Source organism: Alligator mississippiensis, chromosome 5, assembly GCF_030867095.1.
Source record: "Alligator mississippiensis isolate rAllMis1 chromosome 5, rAllMis1, whole genome shotgun sequence".
Taxonomy (NCBI): domain Eukaryota; kingdom Metazoa; phylum Chordata; order Crocodylia; family Alligatoridae; genus Alligator; species Alligator mississippiensis.
The window spans coordinates 183,881,393-183,902,636 of NC_081828.1; the positions used below are offsets into that span (position 1 = coordinate 183,881,393).

General features: G+C 43.0%; 1 protein-coding gene across 2 annotated transcripts in view; it reads left to right on the forward strand.

Annotated features, from left to right (window-relative positions):
• Positions 1 to 21,244, forward strand: part of PLXDC2 (plexin domain containing 2) — a 513,252-nt gene that overhangs the window by 267,473 nt on the left and 224,535 nt on the right. The window lies entirely within an intron of this gene.

Below are 21,244 nucleotides of genomic sequence, written 5' to 3' on the forward strand. Positions count from 1 at the left end.
GCAGCACAATGCTCCCCTCCCAACTTGGCTTCCATACAATGAGCTGCAGAGGTGGCTCCTACCCAGAGCTGGTCTGGCCCCACTGCAGCCCTGTGCTCTACAGGGTGCAAAAATCTGGGGAAGCATGTCTCTTCCTGCCCCCCATGTGTTTCCTGTGTCTCACCCTGACTCCCCTATGCATTGCCTGTGCCCACGCACGCCCATTCCATTCCCCACACACCCACCCCTTTACTAACATGCTGGGGTAGGGGCAGCAGGTCGGGAGTGAGGGGTTCCAAAAGGGCTGGGAGGCTGTGGGTCAGGAATGAGGTGCACTGGCAGGGCCAGGGGGATGTGGGTCAGGAGTGAGGGGCACCATCAGGGCTGGGGGGCTGAAGTTTAGGAGTAAGGAGCACCAGCAGGGCCAGGGGGCTGAAGCTTAGGAGTAAGGGGTGGGCTGGGGGGATGTGGGTTAAGAATGAGGGGCATCAGCAGGGCCAGGGGTATTGAGGGGTAGTCAGGAGCGAGGGGCAATGGCAGGGCTCGGGTGGGCTCTGGCTTGGGAATGAGGGGCAATATCATGGGCAGAGGCAGGGTACCAGCATATCAGGGCTGCTCAGTGCCATGAAGCAGTGGGAGGAACAGCCATAGCTGGAGCCACATCTTGTTGAGCAAAGGAGGGAGGGGAAGCTCTGATTTTCCATGATAAACTCAAATCAAACAACAACATTTATAGGTATTTAGAATGTATTTTATTATAATGATTGAGGCTCTGGTAAGCTTCCAAATTGCTTTAGAAATATAAGTATATCGATAAAATGTGTTCAACTCATACCTTGAACACATTTAATTGATATACGTACAATTCTTGTTATGTTTAATTTTTGACTGCAGAAAAACATGGATTTTTGGGGGGGGGTTTAATAAGAGAGCTAACTTTTTAAACAGAGAAAACCAGGATCCCCGCTCATAGGCAGGGATCCTGGTTTTCTCTGATTAAAATCACAAATTCTCTGATAAAACCCCCCAAATCCATGATTAAAATTAAATGCCTTTCTATATATAGGGATCAATTGAACACTATGTTTATTGATATATTTATGATTCTATAGCAATTTGGAAGCCTACCAAATGTTTGGTAGGCTTATTTTGTTACCTCAATCGTGGTATTTGATTTTGGACTTTTTATCATGGAAAATCAGAGCTTCCACTGGTCCCTTAGCTCACAGGATACAGGTCCAGGCCCCTCACTCCCAAACCACAGCCCTGCAGCTGCCTGGGTTATGGACAGAGCTGTCCTTAGGTGGGGGCAAATTGGGGTGACAGCCCCAGGCCCTGCACTTTGGGGGACCTTGTGGAGCCAGGTGGTGTGGCCACGGTGACTCTGTACTACTGCAAGCTTCATGACCTGCTGACCCTTCAGCACCCCTCCCCCCTCCCCCCCCCCCCCTCGGCTAAATCCACTGAAGAGTGTGGCTGGGCAGGGAAGCTCCTTGCTGCTGTGAGTCCCACGCTGCAATGGTAATGCACTCCTTGGCCAGCTCACAGCAGCAAAGGGCACAACCTCATGTCACTGCCCCTGCTGCTGCCAGGCAAGTGAGGAATGTCTCACCAGGGCATCGTGGGACTTGCAGCAGCAAGGAGCTGTCCCACCTGGCCCTGCTCTGCACTTCCATGCTAGTTCCCACCTGCTGGGCTGTGGAGGCCCCAGGGGAGGGCAGCAGGTTAGGGAGCCCAAGCTCTCAGCGGTCACCCCACCTCCACCCCCACCCTGTGCACAGATCTGGGGGGCACTGGTCCCTGCCTCCTCTGGGAGTGAGTGCAGTGGTGGGGAACCAGCCCCCCTGCTCCTGGATGAGCCACCTATGGCCCCCATCCCACTCCCCACTGGGGCCCTGTGGCCACACATTCTTGCCCTGGGTCTCAAGCCCCACACATTGCCCAGCTGGGAAGCAGCCCCAGCCCCAACCCTGCCCAACTCCCTCCCTCTCTCTCTCTCTCTCTCTCTCTCTCTCTCTCTCATGGGGGCCTCAGTCCTCCCCTGCCCTTCCCTGCCTGACTTACCTCTGAGAGCTGCTCTCCAGACTCTTTGGCAGCCATGTATATATACATGCACATGGTGCCCCCTGCCTGACCACCTTCTTACTGGTCTCCACATCCCCTTGCAGGCTGGAACTCCACCAGCCTGCAGAGAGCTCTTTGCAAAAATGCAAAATCCACATGTTTTTCCATTCAAATGAGAAATTCATGTTTTTCTCAGGTAAAAGCAGAAATCCATGTTTTCCTCTGTTTTCCATGGGAAACAGAACCCCCTGCTCATAAGTCGTGCTTCTCAGGCCTCTGATTATTTTTGTTCTGTTCATATACATTGACAGATTCAGGATTTACTAGAGGGGGTGTGGCACATGGCCCTTTAGACCATGGAGGTTGGGGGCAAGGTGTGACTGGAGTCCCTGGGCCAGTGGAGGGACACTGGTGAGCTAGGCAGGGAGCAATAACCTGAAAAAGAGGGCCCATCAGCCACTGCCACTGTGCTGGGTTGATTTAGTTGTGGGAGGAGCCCAAGAGCTGCTTCTGCCCCACTTCAGCTGGGACGCTGCAGGAAATGGTGGTGTCATGTTCAAGTTCCTCCTTCCAGCATTTGCTCTCTGCCTAGCTGCTTCCTACTCCAGATGCCCCCTGCTGGCCAGGAGCAGGCTCTGGAAGGATGTAACTGCACTGCCATGGCTTTTCTCAGCAAAGACTAGCTCCCAGCAGAGCTGCTCACTCCTGTCAGTGGCTGGAGTGGGGAAGGAGTGGCACTGGGGCTCTGCCTGTGCTTGGGTTTGCTTGGGACAGCAGTGGCAGCATGGGGCAGATTTCTCCTTCCAGAACCTTCTATCAGCCAGTGGGGAATATTGTGTCAGGAGCATCAGAGAATATTTGCAGGAAGAGGAAACCTGCCCACTGTCACCACTGTTCCCTGCAGAGCCTGGCACCCATGCAGCCACAACCCTTGAGTGGGGCAGGAGCAGATCTGGGGCTCTCCCTTCACCTAGATCAGCCTGGGACAATGGTACAAGTGGCTGTGGAAAGAGAACGGAACCAAACTCCCACACCTTTCCTAGATCTACTTTTGGCTGTAAGTTTTTATTATAATCCACATGATTTCTGAAATAGCAGCTTTCTCCATTTCATAGAATGGGATTCCTATAGAGGCATCGTTGCACTTGTTTCCAAGGGTCACCCTGCACTTTCTTGGTGTACATTCTATATCCATGTTCCCTTGGACTCTTCTCAGCATGGAGGTATAAAACCCACTGACTTCTTACCTCCTTGTCCTAGTGGTTGCCTCACTGAGAATGTATTCCTGACATTCCCATACTTAGTATGAATTCCTCCAGTGCTTCTTGGATCTAATTTAAACGAAGTATTTAAAACATGCATAGATCAGAAGAAGAACCTGCAACCCAGAACTAAACTGTTTCCCTGTCCCGTGTAATCATCTTTCACCAACTCTGGTGGCTGGATAGGTGTGGATATGGAAGCAACCTAAATGTATTTTCAGGGCCATTGTCGCTAGTATCATGTTAATTGTCTCTATCTTCTCTTCTCCCCTTATTTCTGTTGATGATTTTACTTGGATGATAATCTTCACAGTACTGTAATGACCATGTTCTTTTAGGGCATTCCATCCACAAAACTGGAATTATTTTACATAGTGGTAGGTAGTCATTATTTACCTGCATTTTAAAGATGGGTAAGTTCAGACATAAAGTATGAGTAACATGAATACAGTCACAAGCCTGTAGCAAGTCTGTGACTCCTATTTATCATCTGTTAGACCTAACCGCCTCCCCAGCAGTTTGATAGCAGTCCTTTTTCACCATGAAATAAAGTGAAGACTAAATCATAGGCACTTATCTCACCAGGGAAACATTATAATTGCCATTATTTTAAGATGTCATTACCATATTTTTGCTCATTTCCTATTTCTAAATTTCTGAAACAGTTCTGCCATCACTAGTGTCTTCCTGAAAAATGACTTTAGTACATAATTTCCTTTAGATTCATTTCTTAACTCCAGTTTTCATTAATTTGTTTTATGATATTTTACTGAGTTATAGATGGAGAGAGGAGAAACACTAGAAGGAAACAACTGCCATCTAATTGCACATTGTATGCAAGCCATACAATCAGTTAAATTATAAATATGCTTTGTCTGTGAATTTACTGTTCCCACAGCAGTATTTTAGTCATAATGCATTTTGTTAAAAATCAGATCCTTGTAGTTCAATTTACAGCAAGAAAATAAAGCACCTGTTATTGTCCAATTCTATTTCCTTTACTGTTTAAAATGTTCTCCACCCTGAAGTTGCCTCAATCAAAGTGTGACAAGACAATTTCTACAACTTAAGCATATTTAAAGAAAGGAAGTTATCTCATTAAGTGCTGTTTAATTGCCTTTCATCTAATGGGCAATATCTTGTGAAAAGTGCTTTCTGATATATGAAGTTGATGTGTTTTAGATACTGAATTCTTTTTGGTCCATCATATCACGTTATTCTATTAAATGATTTTAGTTCCAGGTGAAAAACAGTGTAAGCTGAAGTTTTCTGTGCATCCATCTAACACATGATGACAAGCATGGGGGGAGATGCTGAGTGAATCTGGGATCTCCAAAATATAATTATTTTCTATCTCATGAGGGTGCTATTACAGGTTGCCTTTAAAGCATTTTAAATCTGTGTAATATGTTATACACTCATGAAGTTAGAACAGCTTGAGAGCAATCGTAGGTTAAGGCTTAAAGCCATCACAGATCTGCACAATGGTGAACTGCCACTAGAGGGCCTAGCAAGTAGAGTAATGGACAAGAGCCAAGACTCTGTCCCGCCTCTAGGGTGGGAAAGGAGAGGGGAGGGTGGCCTGTAACTCGGAGGTGGAGAAACCACCATGGGGTTTGTGGCTACCCTCACTCTGCAGAAACCCAGAGCCAGCTGGAGCCAAATGTGGCAAGACAAAAGTCTTGGGGGGGGAAAAAACTGAAGTGAATGGGCAGCAGTAAAGAGAAATAGAGAGAGAGGACTGGAAAAAAAAAATGGGCCAAAAATCTTGCACCTGTTTCATTCAATTGAGATTGGGTCAGGGAGAACTAATTAGCACTCACACCAATACAAAGCTGGGACCTAGAAGGCTTGTTTCCTATCACTACTGAGGCAGGAGTTGGGTTAGCACTCCCACCAGAGCAGAGCTAAGACCCAGAGGGCTTGCTGTACAGATACCAAAATAGAGTATAGCTGAGACCTTCCTGATGGTTTCCGTTCTCTGTATCTTTCTCTTCTTGGAGGTAGGTAGTAGGATTGCTGTGTTAAGCCAAGCAGCAAACCAACAATCTGGGTGCTCAAAGTGATCAGGGTATGGTGGAGTCACACCCCGTGGAGCCAGGAGGAGGTGTTGGTTTGGGGCCACCATACAGCCTCTAGGTAGTAGAGATCAGGAGAGTGGAAAGTTTGTCCATGGAGCAAAAGACTGGGGAGGGGTGGAAATGGTGCATCCTGGGATGCTACAGGAATGAAAATAGTGTTTTATCTCCCTGGAACAGACTAACAATACCCTGAAACAACCTGGGTAAAACGGATCAAAAATAACCTTCACCTGAAGTAGAATAACTTTAAAACATGTAGAAGGTACTTAGTGTGGGTTAACATATTATAATGGGTGAATGTTCCTTAATGCAGGTTTAAAGATGCCCTATAACACCACCCTCAATGCCCATTTAACATGGTTAGCGCTGGGTATGGACAGACATACATTTGGAGTCATTGCAAAAGGGGAGCTGTTGATTGGGAGGGCTCAGCGGTTGTTGCACTCTAACAGTTGCGTTCTCTTATGTTCTAAGCAGTGTTAAAGTTGGAGCTGTTTTGCTACGTTTGCTTTATTCTTGACTTTTGCACTCATAACTGTTAGAACACGATTGCTCCTGTGGGGGTTTGGAACAAAAGTCACCTTTTCCTTACTGAAAATGCTCCAAGTGTGCATATGCTTTGTTTACATATTTCTCCCCTTATTCTGAACTGAAACAAGTTGTCCTATAGCAGATACACTGATTTTTTTTCTGTTGTCCAGTGATGTAGCACAACCTTGAGCTAGAGGTGTACTAACAGTGAGAGAGAGAAGGTATTTCAGTCTCCAATGGCTTCACTGGTGGGACGGGCAGTAATGTTGGGGAATGTGGTCATTTCTCTATTAGGGACTGCACAAACACTAATGACTCACTTCACATATATTACCCAACTATTCTTAAGTGTCAAAACATTTAACATATTTTGGGGTTTGGATTCATATTCACTATTTTAAGACAGGTTGCATAGTGAAATTCAGTGGCATTTCCTTTTCTCTCTGGATATTTTTATAATCTTTTTATAATCCTTCTCTCTTAGGATATTTTATAATCTTTCTATTCCTGTCTTCTATGAAGGGATAAGTATCAGGCAGCCTCCACTTCTGTAATGGATGATAGTGCTGGAAAATAGCTATTTTATTAGATTTCTACTGTTTTCATGTACAGGTTTTCCTCACTTTATGCTGTACATGCCATTCCTGGAAAATGGCACATAACTCAAATTCCCATAAAGGAAATCCACTTTTTTATGTAACAAATAGGGATATGTTCTAAGACTTCAACTGTACTGACCCCCAGACCCATTTGTACCACTTTTACAAGACAATTTTAGTGCTCACCAATAGCAGAGAGGGGTAGGAAATAAGCTAGTGGGATTCATAGAAGCCATAATGGGGATGGCAGCTACAGAAACATATATCGCAGGCAATGAATAAGGAGCACAGACCCACACAGGAGACTATATTTTGGTGTGCATCACTCCCACAATGCACCGCACAAAGCAGCTGATTTCAGGCTTCCACCACACTGATCGCATAAGAGTGAATTTAGCTTGCATATAACAAATTTTTTAGTATAAAAAGGGTCATTGTAGAAGAGCGAATTCACACATACAAAACCCGCATAAAGCAAGGGAAACCTGTATATAATAAACTAATCTAGAAGGTGGGGATATATATATATACACTCAAATAGGAGAATTCAGGACTTGTACATTTGACACCTGGTCTAACACCACAAAAGATGATGGAAAATTTATGTTGGTCCCAGAAGATGAGATCAGGTCTATTACATTTTGAAAGTATGAACATAAATTATGGTATTTTGTGACTCCTCTCATGTAGTGTGGATTAGAACAGAAACAAAAGTGAACTAGCAAGTAGGGACTGTTGTCTTGCTTTTGCAAAGAGCAAGACCTGGACAAAAGAAAAGGATTGGCTTATATCCCTTATGATCTTCCCCTCTTTTATTGGAAGAATTTCCCTTTTCCTGTTGCTCTGTTTCACTCTCCATTTCCTCAAGTTTACAGAAAAAGCATTGTAGTGAAGAAGCCTGCCTCTAGTTCTTCCACTTAGATTCAGTTCCCACTTCCAAATTCAGCAGAACAGTCACTTGAACCTAGTTATCTCACACCTCAGGTAAGAATCTTTACCATAGGGCTACAGGTTGTAATTCTAAACAGAAATTCCACTCTGAACTTGGACACTTTCCTGACAAAAGTATAATAAAATGTCCCAGTCTTTAGTCTGAAAATACTGATTCATAAAATCTATATCACTGAAATTCCCAACTAACCCCAGTGCCATGCTGTACTGTGCCTTGTGAGATGATGAATATTTTTATAGAGTTTTAAAACCAAAAAGGACCACTAGCTCATCTATTCTGATGCCCTATGGACGCATCTACATGAGATGCTACGAGTGCACTAGCCTAAATCTTCTGCACATTAGCACATAACAGCAAAAGCCATGCTAATGCTCAGGAGAATTAGTTTACTGCACATTAGTGTCACCTAAAAGACATGTCCTGATGCTACTGTGAAGTAGTGCTGATTATGGCATGTTAAGTTAGTACCTGTTATTATAGGTACTAAACTTAATGCACCATAATTATGGCACATTAATGCATATGTAGATGTGCCGTATATGTCACTGAGTTCCACTCAGTCACTGCAGTATTAAGACCAATTACTTGCTAAAGCATATTTTTCAGAAAGGAAGCTGGTCTTAATCTGAAAACATTAAATCGAGAATTTCTCACTCCCTTAAACTTGTTTAATCACCCTTCTTGTAAAATATTTGCATGTTATGTCAAATTTGAAATAGTCTGACCTCAGTTTCCTCCCTTTGTTTCTCTTTATCTGCCTTTTTCTGATAGATTAAAATAAGTTTTGGAACCCAGTATTTATCCCTATACTGTACTCGTACTTTGTAATCATCTGCCAGTTGAATTTGTAATAAGTTAAATTGAGTTGTTTAAGTCTCTCACTTTAAGATATTTTCCCCAGTTCTCAGAATTTTTTGTAGCTCTTCCTGCACTCTTTCCAATATTTCAGTATCCACTTTTAAATTTGGATACCAGAACTGGCCACGGTGTTCCAGTATTACTCTTACTAATGCTTTACAATTTGATAAAATGACTCCCCCTTTTCACTTTCTCCCACTCCCTTCCATTCATACTCATTATTCTCCCTGCTTATACATCAAAGAACTGCATTAGCTATTTTTTTTCTCTAGCTTTATATTAAGATCTTATATTTGGTTGTATTTCCACTGTAATCCCCAAATCCTTTTCAGACTCATTGCTTTTCAAGTTATACACCAGAATTCTCTAGGCATGGCCTATAATCTTTGTTTCAAGACACATAATTTCACATTTGGCTCTATTAAAATACACCTTGTTTGAATGGATATAGTTTGCCATGTGACCCAGATCCGTCAGTATGTCTACCATTGTTGGTATTTGCAGGTCCCTAATCTTTGTGTCATCCACTAATTCCATCAGTAGTGATTTTGTTGTTTCTAGACCAGTGATGAAGAATGTTGAAACGTTTTGGGTCCATTACTGGCTCCTGTTAAACACCACTAAAAACATACCTGTTCAGTGTGATTCTCACATAAGAACTTCTTCAGAGCTGTGTCAGCCAACTTCTAATCTATTTAACACATGCTTTATTCTAATGCCATTTTTAATTGCTATATCCTAGAGTACTGAGTTGCACACCGCACAAAAATTCTATGAATATTATCAAATAAATGTGTAATCTCTTCAAAGACTGAGATCAGATTTGTTTGAGAGGACCTGTTAAAAATATGTTGACTGGCATTGATTATATTCTTATCCTTTAATTCTTTAATAATTGAATCCAATATCAGCTTTTTCAATATTTTACTGTGGATAACTGTCAGCACAAGTAACAGTCATGAGTAGGGGGGCTAATTAGCACATGGATCCTTTGTGAGTGATATCTGGAGAACATACACATAAAGAGTAGTGCTGAGCTATGGAGTCGTCATGGCTTGAAACGCTGTTCACTCTGCTGGGTCCCAACCCAATGAACTATGTGGTAAATCATGAGCATTTTGGCTTTGGACTAATATTACTACATAAGTAGGTACAAAAGTGTTCCTTAAAAGTGTATTTGTGGAGTACCTGTGCTAAAACATACAGCAGTTTCTAAAAAGGATGTGCTAAGTCTGTTGGTACCCATAGCAATTTACCTATATGTAAGTTACTACAGGCATCTTTATTTCAAAGTTAGTGTTTTCAAACTTGTTCCTCACTTCTACGTGCTCAGGGAGAGCAAGGTCTGACAGTAAGTGGGGGAGGGGTCGAAGGGGGAAGAAGTTGGGGAGTAGAGGGCACGTGGGCCACCTGCCCCCTCCCAGATTTATTTTCCCTGCTGTAGCAGCGGGAGGGGGAATAAATTTAAGGCAAAGCTCCAATAATTAGATTCCATACTTGGAAAATTATACCAAATTTATAATTTTTTCATATATAGAATCTAATTATTGGGGGTCATCTTAAATTCATGGTCATCTCATATTTGAGAGAGTTCAGTAATTAGGGTGTGATCACTCTACCACTTCCAGGCAATAATTAACAATATTATGAATGAAATAAATTAATTATATTATCATAGAAAATTAGGGTTGAAAAGGACTAGGAAGGTGATCTAGTTCAACCCCCTGTTCAAAGAAGTATTGTCCCCAACTAGCTCGTTCCAGCCAGGGCTTTGTCAAGCCAGGCCTTAAAATCCTCCAGGAATGGAGATTCCACCACCTCTTTAGGCAGCCCGTTCCAATGCTTCACCACCCTCCTGGTGGGAGAGTTTTTCCTGATATCTAACCTAAACCTCCCTTGCTACAACTTAAGACTGTTGCTCCTTGTTCTGTCATCTACCACCACTGAGAACTATCTAGCTCCATTCTCTTTGGAACTGCCCTTGAGGTACCTAAAGGCTGTTAACAAATCCCCTCTGTCTTCTCTTCTGCAGACTGAATAAGTCCAGTTCCCTCAACTTCTCCTCAGTAGTCATGTACCCCAGCCCCCTAACCATTTTCATTGCCCTCAGCTGGACTCTTTTCATCTTGCCCCCATCCTTTCTTTAGTGGTTGACCCAAAACTGGACACCATACTCCGGATGTGGTCTCACCAATGCCGAATAGAGGGGAATAATTACTTCCTTTGATCTGCTGGCACTGCTACTACTAATGCAGCCCAGTATGCTTCTTGGCAACAAGGGAAACTGTTGACTCATATCCAGTTAATTGTCTACTGTAACCCCGAGATCCTTTTCTGCAGAGCTGTTGCTTTGCCAGTTGGTCACCAGCCTGTACTTGTGCATGATGTTGTTCTGTCCTAAGTGCAAGACTTTGCACTTGTCCTTGTTGAACCTCATGAGATTTATTTTGGCCCAACCCTCCAATTTCTCTAGGTCTATCTGAATCCTAGCCCTACCGTCCAACATATCTACTGCACCTCCCAACTTGATGTCATCTGCACACTTGCTTAGGGTACAATACATCATATCTTCCAGATCATTAATGAAGATATTGAACAAAACTGGACCCAGGACCACCCCCTGGGGCCCTCCACTTGATACTGCCTGCCAACTAGACATTTAGCATTTATTACTACCCATTAAGCCTGATGATCCAGCCAGGTTTCTGTCCACCTTAAAGTCCATTCATCCAACCCATACTTCCTTAGTTTGCTTACAATAATGCTGTGGAAGAATGTATCAAAAGCTTTACTAAAATCAAAGTATATCATGTCCACTACTTTCCCCACATCCACAGAGCCAGTTATCTCATCATAGAAGGCATTCAGGTTGGTCAGGCATGGCTTGCCCCTGGTGAATCCATGCTGACTGTTCCTGAACACTTTCTTCTTCTCCAGGTGCTTAGAAATGCATTGCTTGAGGACCTGCTCCATGATTTTTCCAGGGATTGAGGTGAGGTTGACTGTTCTTGCAGTTCCTTGGATCCTCCTCCTTTTGTTTCTTAAAGATGGACAATATATTCACCCTTTTCCAATTGTCTGGTACCTCATCTGGTTACCACAAGTTTTCAGACATAATGGCCAGTGGCTCTGCATCAGTCAACTCCCTCAACACTTTTGCCCCTCTCCCCCAAAGTGCCACAGGAAGATATTTAAACAATGTACCAATACTAACAAGAAAGATCTTTACAGAATGCCAAAGTGATTTCAATACCTCTCTGCTTTAGCTTTTCCTACCAAGTCATATGTGATGATTATATGACCAACGCATGGTGTCTACATTCAAATGTAAGTGGGTTTTTTTTCTCTTCCTTAATTTAATAACTACTTTCTTGTTTTGCTTCCTTGTTTTGCTGCAGATGTACTTAGAAATTTAAATGCATTTTGGACCTATTTCACATTTGAAATATCATTGATCATCATGCTTCCTTGGACTGTAACAGCTTACCTATTTCTCTGTACTACATTAGAATTGTTGATCTGTAGAAGAAGAATTATTGTCTGAATTATGGAAATGGTTTTGTGGTATTTGGATTATACTGTGGAATATTTTGTATACTCAATGTATGTTATGGATGTTTTCTCATTCAATTTGAAGAACAAAAATAATTTTACAGAGGCTTTGATATTCAGAAATTTTGGCACTCCATTCACTACAATGGAAATTACAGATACTCTGCCCTTCTGAAAAAAATCAAATCCAATTACAGTACTGTACAGTATTTGAAGAGTCATGAGGTGACATCCTTTGTCAAAATAATGTGAAGTTAACTTTTACAAAAAGAGGGCAAACCCAGAGTAGAACAGTTGCAAGAACTCATACAATTAAGAAATATTGGTAGCAAATAAAGTGTTCATATAAAAGAAAAGAACGAGGGAAGCTTTTTTTTTTTTTTTTTCATGTACAGTACCAGCTGAACCGTTGAATATAAAATCCATGGGAAACACTTTGGTATATGCTGCATCTAGTGAAATGAGGGAGCTGATTTCTACAGCATATTTACACACTACTTGGACAAGGCTCTGTGGCAGATGATGTAGACCAGGGGTTGGGAACCTATATCCCATGGACTAGATCCAGCTCCTGCAGAGGTTCAGTTGACTCCATGAAGGTGTAGTCTGACAAACAAAGTCAGTGGCATGGAATTGTGCCATGCTGTCCACCATTCACCTATACTGAATCCTGTTTCTCTGCTGCATCTGCACTTACCATGGCTGCGCAGATGTTTGGGATCAGTGGCAAGAGTAGGCACAGGCAGGTGACTGTTCTGGTTTGAGACTTGTGGCAGCCCCTCCAGCAGGGGCTAGGTAACAAAGGTGCCAACCCCTGATGTAGACAACAATGTATTTCTATCATAATACTTGAATACTAGGAAACTTTTTATTTAAACTATCAACGCTCCAGGCAATTTCAGTACTGCTTCTCTCGAAGGAAATGGAATTAAACAAGATTTGACCAGCCCTTTCTCCCAAAGTTGTCTGCTTCCATGTCGTGGCTTTTCTTCTTTAGAAATCTTTTTAAAGTTTGTTCCTCTTCTGTAATAGCTACATTGTATTTACAATACCATCACTGATTTTACAAAGTCTGCAGAAAACCATGCCTGTCTCTCAAAGGGCTATTGAAATAAATGTAATACAATATCTGTACAAAGTTTTGGCATCAATTCTAGTTGTATTTTGCAGTGTTCCTATAAATCTAGACACTATTAGGTAATAGATTGCATTGTGAAACAAATACAAGCAGTATAGGGCCATAAATCAGGCAGTAAAAGGGATAAGCCATTGATGCTTGTTGATACAAATAAAGCTTCCAACTATGGATTACTATTTTATAAAAGACAGCACTGGTGCTGATTTAAAAAAAAAAATTAGTGATAGTATTCTTTTATTTTTTAAATAGTTCACCAGTAGCACACCCTTGGGCTGTTGTGGCATGCAGTGCAGGCACCAGCTGCAGGTTTCCTGCTGCAAGGGTGAGATGTCACCTCCTCTTTCTGCTGCTGACATGTCAAGCGGCTATTTAAACACTGATTTTCAGCAGCAAGAAAAGGGGGACATTTTTTTTTCCTTTTGTGTCCCCAGCAGAGAAACTCCAGCTGCTACTCCTACACCATGCTCTGCCCTCTGCAGTGGTGGAGCCAGAGGTGAAGTGGTTCTACCCCCAACTCAACTTTGCCCCCACCTCCTTGATTACAACTGCTTAAAATGAAAGATATTTGGTTCGATTGCCTGTATAACATTTTTGATACCATAGGTTTTTTTTAATTTTATTTACTCTTTTGACTAAACTTGGGATTTTCAGTTTAGAAGCAACAAGGAGTTGCTTCTTAAATTCCATTACTGAAATTTACTGAGATGAAACTGTGGGTGCCGAGTATAGCCAGAATGGGGTCGTGATGGAGTGGAATTAGGCACAAATGCGTACTGGTTGAATTGAAAAGAACTTTACTTACAAACTGTCGTACAGGGACTTGCGTCGATGCACACAGTGTAGGCACGCTCCGTATAGGTTACAAACAAACGAAAGAAACCGGGTGGGACACTGATGTTTCCGAGCATGCAGGGTACAGGGTACATCAGATGGTCGGCGACGGGGAGTGGTTGGTGGTTGATCAGGCCTCCAATTTTGCTCCAAGGTACACAAGGAACTCGTTCCCAACGTACACACGGAGTTCTCCGACTTGGGCGGAAACTACCCAAGCTTTTATATGGCTAGTGAGCCAATTGCTAGCCGCCGAGTATGAATAATTTACAATGAGCCAATCGGTAGCATGCATCCAAACAGTGCAGCTGCTAGTTTTGGTGGGAGCTGATCACTGCACCAAGGCTTTTCCCGCCGTAGCGAGGAATCCCTTGCACCGAGTACTCGCATCGTGCTAAGAATTCTTTTGTGTTGAGGCACTTTTAATTACTAAGTAGAGACATGCCCCCTTGCCGATGGCACAGCTGAAATTGGAGCACATGCGAGTCAGTCAAGTCGTTGCCTTGCCCGAAGGGTTCATAAGGCAAATAGGTATGAACAAAGGTAGATAACGAAACAAGTTCGTTCTCTAAAGATCGGATTAAACAATAATCTAGCAGAACACAGCTACACATTAACAAATTTGTTATAAAAAGTTCAACTATAAGGACTTTGTTGGGTGTCATGATGACATCACACGTCGAGCCCTTGTTTCTTGGAGTATTCTTTCTCTCTCTCATCTGGCTCCGGCACGTGTCTCGGATCTCGGACCTGTGGAGAAAGAAACTCTCTAGACAATTAACCAACTTATCTTGCAATACTATTTTAACAAGATGACTCGTCATCTAGCTTAACTGAATATCGAAAACCTAGCTCGTATGCTAGTTTCCATTGACTCTCATCTCCCAAAATTCGCAATTGCCATTTTGTAAGTCCAGAATGCTGCAGGAGGAATCCGAACATTATCCGCTCCTCTGGTGGTCTCTGCGGTGACACGTGTGATCGTCGCAAGCTAGACTTGTGCGGGCATGCGGTGGATCGATGCTCCGAATCACTGGTTGTTTCTATGTCCGGCTTGATGAGAGCTTGTAATTGTGGGAGTTGACACAAAAGATTGCCTGCGGGCCATCCAACTAGTGGGCTCAGAAGAATTCGGAGAATGGTGGCGGCTTTTCCTCCATAAACTTCGATGCAGGCTTCCATGCCGTTAAGCGTTATCGGGACAGCTCCAGGATCTTGCAGGTGACGGTGAGGCCACGGTCCTCTTTGCTGGGGTGGTGTCAGTCCCAGTGAATGTGTTCTAGGATTCCAAGTGCAGTACGAGATTCCAATCGTTGCCGGTAAGATTTGCTTTATATCAACCTTTAATGGGCGACCTCCATGCCATGCATAGGACTTGTGGCTAGCCTGATCTGCAACAAGCGCTGGAAGTGGGATGGACCAGTGGACATTACACGTCACTGTATCAATGTCGGTGACGTGTCCTCTGCTCCATGTGGCTCGTCCAGTCAGGAAACTTGCCTTTTCTCTGTCCACTAGGTCGGACCCAAACTCCACGACCAGGCGTCCCAGCCACATAGCCAAGGTTTCTTCAGGTCTCATCTTGGACCTCTTGCATAGCTCTTGCAAGTCCATCCAGGTTCCGGCCTGATAGGTGTTGGCAGTGATACAAGCTGTACTCTGCGCACCAATCACTCAGTTTCCCGCTGCCACGGGATGCGTGGCCGTCTGAGACATCGCTGCATCCGTTAGGGGAACCGGATACAACTGTTTCTCCATTGCCCCCTTGCTGTACTGTGAGGGCGGGGCAGTCAGGAGCAACGCAGCCTCATGGGGCAGAGTCATTGACTGAACTCCTGCCCGTCCGTCGAAGAATCCGCCTTTCTCTTCCGGGTCCTCCGGGCAGCTCCCTTCCCTCTCGACACCATCTTGAAATGGCGGGGGACCGGGGTTTTTTCCTGTTGCCATCTGCTCAGCCTCCTGAATGGCAAGCAGTCGGGCTTCCAGGTCTGCCTTTTCCCGCATCAAGGTTGTTATCATGCGGAACATTGCATTTAACGTTTTCCCCTTTCCGTGTTCCGAGCCAGTCCTTCCAATCGCGGGGTGACTTTCCGCTTCTAACTTTCTGCGGAGCTCCAAAAGAAGCTCAGAGTCTCTCAGCTCAGACGCCAGTGCTAAATTAATCAGCGCCGGCTCTTCGCCCTCCTGCGCGTAGCGCATGCAGCGGGCAAACTCCTGGCTGAGGGCAATACTTTCTTCTCTCGGCTTTTGTCCAGCGAAGGGTTCTGTGCCTCCTTCCTTTCGGGGTCTAAATAGAACCCGCTCACTTCCCATCACACATCCGAACACCCCGGGATGGAGATGTACTTCCCACTCTTTCACAGTTTCCTCTTCTCCTTCGAGTGAGAGGTAACCGCTGACGAGTCTTCCACCCATTCCGCCCGCTTGGTGGTAGGCGATGTGTGCACCTAACTCCACAGCGTTCTGCACGTGGCGTTTCCCATTTCGCCAGGGGCAATTCTTAAATAATTCCAACTCCATTGCGTCTTCCCCGGATACTGATCCTGTTCGTGACGCCATGTGGGTGCCGAGTATAGCCGGAATGGGGCCGCGATGGAGTGGAATTAGGCACAAACGCGTACTGGTTGAATTGAAAAGAACTTTACTTACAAACTGATGTATAGGGACTTGCGTCAATGCACACAGTGTAGGCATGCTCCGTACAGGTTACAAACAAAAGAAAGAAACCGGGTGGCACACCGATGTTTCCGAGCGTGCAGGGTACGGGGTACGTCGGGACGGTCGGCGACGGGGAGTGGTTGGTGGTTGATCAGGCCTCCAATTTTGCTCCAAGGTACACGAGGAACTCGTTCCCAACATACACGCGGAGTTCTCCGACTTGGGCAGAAACTACCCAAGCTTTTATACGGCTAGTGAGCCAATTGCTAGCCGCTAAGTATGAATAATTTACAATGAGCCAATCGGTAGCATGCATCCAAACAGCGCGGCTGCTGGTTTTGGTGGGAGCTGATCGCCGCACCAAGGCTTTTCCCGCCGTAGCGAGGAATCCCTTGCACCGAGTACTCGCATCGTGCTAAGAATTCTGCTGTGTCGAGGCACTTTTATTTACTAAGTACAGACAGAAACAACTTGACATAAAGGTTGCATAAGATATAGGATGTAAAACATTTTAAAGGATAAAAATCTGGTTAAAACTCATAACAGTGTAATGAAATCTAACTTTCGATAACTATTAGTGAACAGTGATTTCCAGATAAAGCAAAACTTATGATCAGTATATTTTCCGAAGAAGATAAAGTACAATTATGCCTTGAAGAGAGAGCATCCATCAGCTTCTGATAAATAAAACCATACTGGTAACCAATCTCTATTCTTTGGATAACTATTATGCTTAAAGAACTGCTATTGTGAGTTTTGCATACATACCTCCAAAGGTCTCAGGGACCCTCCAGAATGGCCCTGCTGTTTTCTCATTGGTAAAACTTGCATTACTTTTGGTAATGATTCTAGATGTGAACAAATGCAAGATTAGAACCTTTTATAGCCCTAAATATTCTCCATGATGATGAGTCTCTATGTAGGCCATACTCGGACCATTTTACCCATACTTTGACATGTATAATTTCCTCTAGTCTAAATATATTTTTGTATTGAGACCTCAGTGGTTTTATGTGCAAAGAAAATTGGAAACACAGGTGCGTAACTCATTTATCCTGGTCCTTTCTACCATTTAGGGCAGGAGGATGCATTTGTGTCCCAATTGTACCTAAGCGTAGGCTTCCTTCATTAATTCTTTCTGATAGTTACAACAGTTTGGGACAAAGAGGAAAAAATTAAGAGAAGTTCCTTTACTGGCTAAGTAAAGTACCTTTGCTTATTAACATCCTAGGTTGCAGGGGCAGATGGTGCAGGTATGATTGGCTTTGCTGCTGGCACCTTTGGCAGCCAGTCCTGTAGCTCAGGTCCTTATTTTTGCAACCCAGGAGTATCCACAAGGCAATGAGGGCTAGGGTTTTGAGGCACCCTAAATTCACCTTATTCTGGAGTTTGCAACGTTTTTGTATTTTATAAGAGCTACCTAGCCACAAATAGTCCCAACACATTGCCACCAAACCCTCCAGTTGGATGTAGTTTACAGCCTACGAGACCTAACGGAATCGGAAAAGCAGCTATTCTATTACAGAAACATACTAAGGCAAAGATGCAAGTCTACAAGACTTGTGTGCTGTCATCCTTTCTTTATGGTTCAGAAACATGGACTACATATGCTAGACACAGCAATAGACTGAACAGCTTCCACATGAGATGTCCGTGTAAAATCTTGAAAATGAAGGAGGAAGACAAAATGCCAAACAGAGGTACTGAAGCATCCAGGACCAACGCACGTGGTATCATGATGTGTGCAATAATGTATTTGAAATAATTCAATATAAACATAAAGCTGGGAGGAGCATGTGGAATCCCATCTGGTCTGGAGGGAACATCTGGCACTGGGTACAGCTAACATAAAGTGGTTTTGATCCAGAGGATGGAAGTAAAGTGAGAAAGAAAGCAGCATGCTGTAAACTTGGACTCCAGCTCAGACAGCATATGGACCTGTGAAACTTGTAACAAGCTGTGTTGCTCTCAAATTGGGTTTGTCAGCCACAAATGGATTCATCAGGCATTTGACTATACCTCTTCCATGTACACCATGATCCAGAGGATCGATGGTTGCCTATATATATATTTTGCACACCCCCCTCCCAACAGGACTAATGTCCCAATCTCCCCTCCACTTCTTCCAACCCTTTCCTCCTCCCTCATCCTCCTGTTAGGCATCCACTAGGTAGCAGCTATCACAGGTTTTAGCAGTACTGTCAAATCCAGCTTCATTTCTACTGATTTTCCATTTTTTTCTTTAACCTTAATGCCAGGCGTTTATTAGCAATTATAAAGGTGGTTTTTTTTTAGTTTAAGTAATATCTTCAGTTGTAAGCATAGGTATCCATCTACATGGGATGTTTCACATCTACAAGTACAAAAATATTGTGAAATCATTAAATTACCACTTTGGTTTCTTTGTAAAGAGGGGAAAAGGCTAGGAATGAAAATCTTGGAAGCCAGCTCCATTAATTTCTTTTTTACCATTTACAGCTCCACAGTCCTATAGTAACTTTGACCCATGGTTTACATATGTTTTTCCACAATAATGTCTCTCTAGACCTTTACACCCAGATCATTTCCAAATCTTGCTGCTTCTTGCTCTATTGTTTTCTTTAAGACCTGTCCTTTTTCTCTCCATCTAGCTATCAGAACTGTCACCTATACCCTTATAACCTGTATTAAATGTTTCAGTCTCCTTCTCAATAAATAGCTTTCCTGACACTCAGTTGAGCTGCACTGGGCCCAATTAAAACATGACTGCTAATACTGATTTGACCTGTTACAACCATACCATCCATACCGTTTGAGTCCCTGTTTCTTCCCCGTCATGCTGAATGCATATTTTGTTTATGTATAAGGCCCTGCAAAACATTCCCTCCATTATGGCTTTAATACTAACCTCCACTTCCCATTAGTTCATTTCTCCCAAGAGCACCCTATTCTATGCTGTATCAATTTGTTTTATCCAAATTAATTCATAAAGCCACTATTCTCTCTGGGGGGAAAATTACTTTAGCTGTGAAATGGCTTATAATAACAGGTGATGACCAATAAAACTAATCAATACTGATAATATATAATAATATCATATAATTCTTATTATCTGATAATATAATTTTTCAACAGCCTGCTAGCCATCCTGGGTTCTATTTCTGGCACTACTGTTAGGCCTCCTATATGACCTTTAGAATCCATTCCTATATGCCCAAGTTTTCCCATCTATTGAAAAAATGTGGGTAATAAAAAGTACTACACAAAACCTAGGTATCATTTTCACTGTTAATGTGATGCTTATGTTCTTCTTTTCCTTCCTACTGGTTGTATGTTAAATTACATGGCAAGCTTTTCAGGGTATGGACCATCTTTTAATCAAGGCAACATTTCTTGGCTGAGCTTTCGAAGACTGCTGTATTTTATACCATTTTATATAGTATATATTTATATTAAGTCAGCAGCTTAACCTGGCCCTGCATGGTGTGGGGCCAGTTTGCAGGCCAGGTCCAGCATGCGGTCAATCTGAAGGTATGACATGGGGCTTCAGCCTGGTCTCACATGCCAGATTCAGCTGCAGACTGACTTCAGATGCTGGGGCAATTTGGGCAAACCTTGCCATTCAGCCCCCATGGCTCCCCATGGCTCCAGAAATGTGGTTGTGGGGGAACAGTGGCGGTGTTAATTGCCATGGCTCTGGAAGCGATGGCAATTAATGCTATCACCACTCTCCTGCTACTACATTTCTGGAGATGTGCAGAGCCCCACGGGCTAAATTTGGCCTGCTAGATGAGGCAGAGGCTTAAGCTCCATTGCATTCAGTGATTTCAGAATTTGACATCCAAAGAAGGGCGATTAAATTGTATGCTATGGTGCAGAACTTGTCTGCGACAGGATTCAGTAGCAGGTATTTTTTTGCCCATAATAAGGTCAATAGCATGTATCTATTAAGCCTTCCAGTTGAGGATCTCAAAAGTGTTTAGAAGCGTCAGTAATTTTAGTCCAAAGTATCTTATTAAAGTGGTTGCCAAAGTTTGCTCACTTTGTTGAGAGTTTCAGAAGTGATTAGTAATTTTGTTCTTTGCTGCTCAACTTGAGAGTATTTTTGAGATACCAGTTAAGGTCTCTTAAGGTATGTGCACAACTACTTTTGAAAGTCTTGGAAATCATGTGTCCTATTAAAATAATAGTAAAAGTGGAAATATGTACTGTAAGTCTTTCCAGACCATTCTGTGAAGCATCAGGGATATGCCACTTTGGCAGGCAAACTGTACAACTTTGTTGGCTAATGGCATATACAAATAAAGCTAAACTTAGGCACATGCATTTTTCCTTTTGGCTTTGCTTGAAGATGAACATTATGTACTGTCATTTTAGGAGCTGCTAAAATTGGGGAATTTCCTTTAGCTCATACATATATTTATCTCTTATTTTGAAAAGAAATAAATGTTTATTAAGACAAGTTTGATATAGGGCTGGATACCTCTAACAAGCGCGTGACTTTGATTCCTCAGTTTCCCATGAAGCATTCAGAGGTCTTTTTTTTTAGAAGAACATAACCCATGCAGATTTAAGATGAAATGGAAGTGTGGAGATTTGAAAGCATAAATTTCAAAGAACAATTTCTATATTAACCGTGGGCATTCTAGTAGGAAGCAGGTCAATAAAAAGAAAGCACCTTAGAAATGCCACTGTTTTAAAGGCATTAACTGAAAGTAGAACTGCTTGTTGCTGTTGTTTTAAAGCAGAACAGCTGTCAC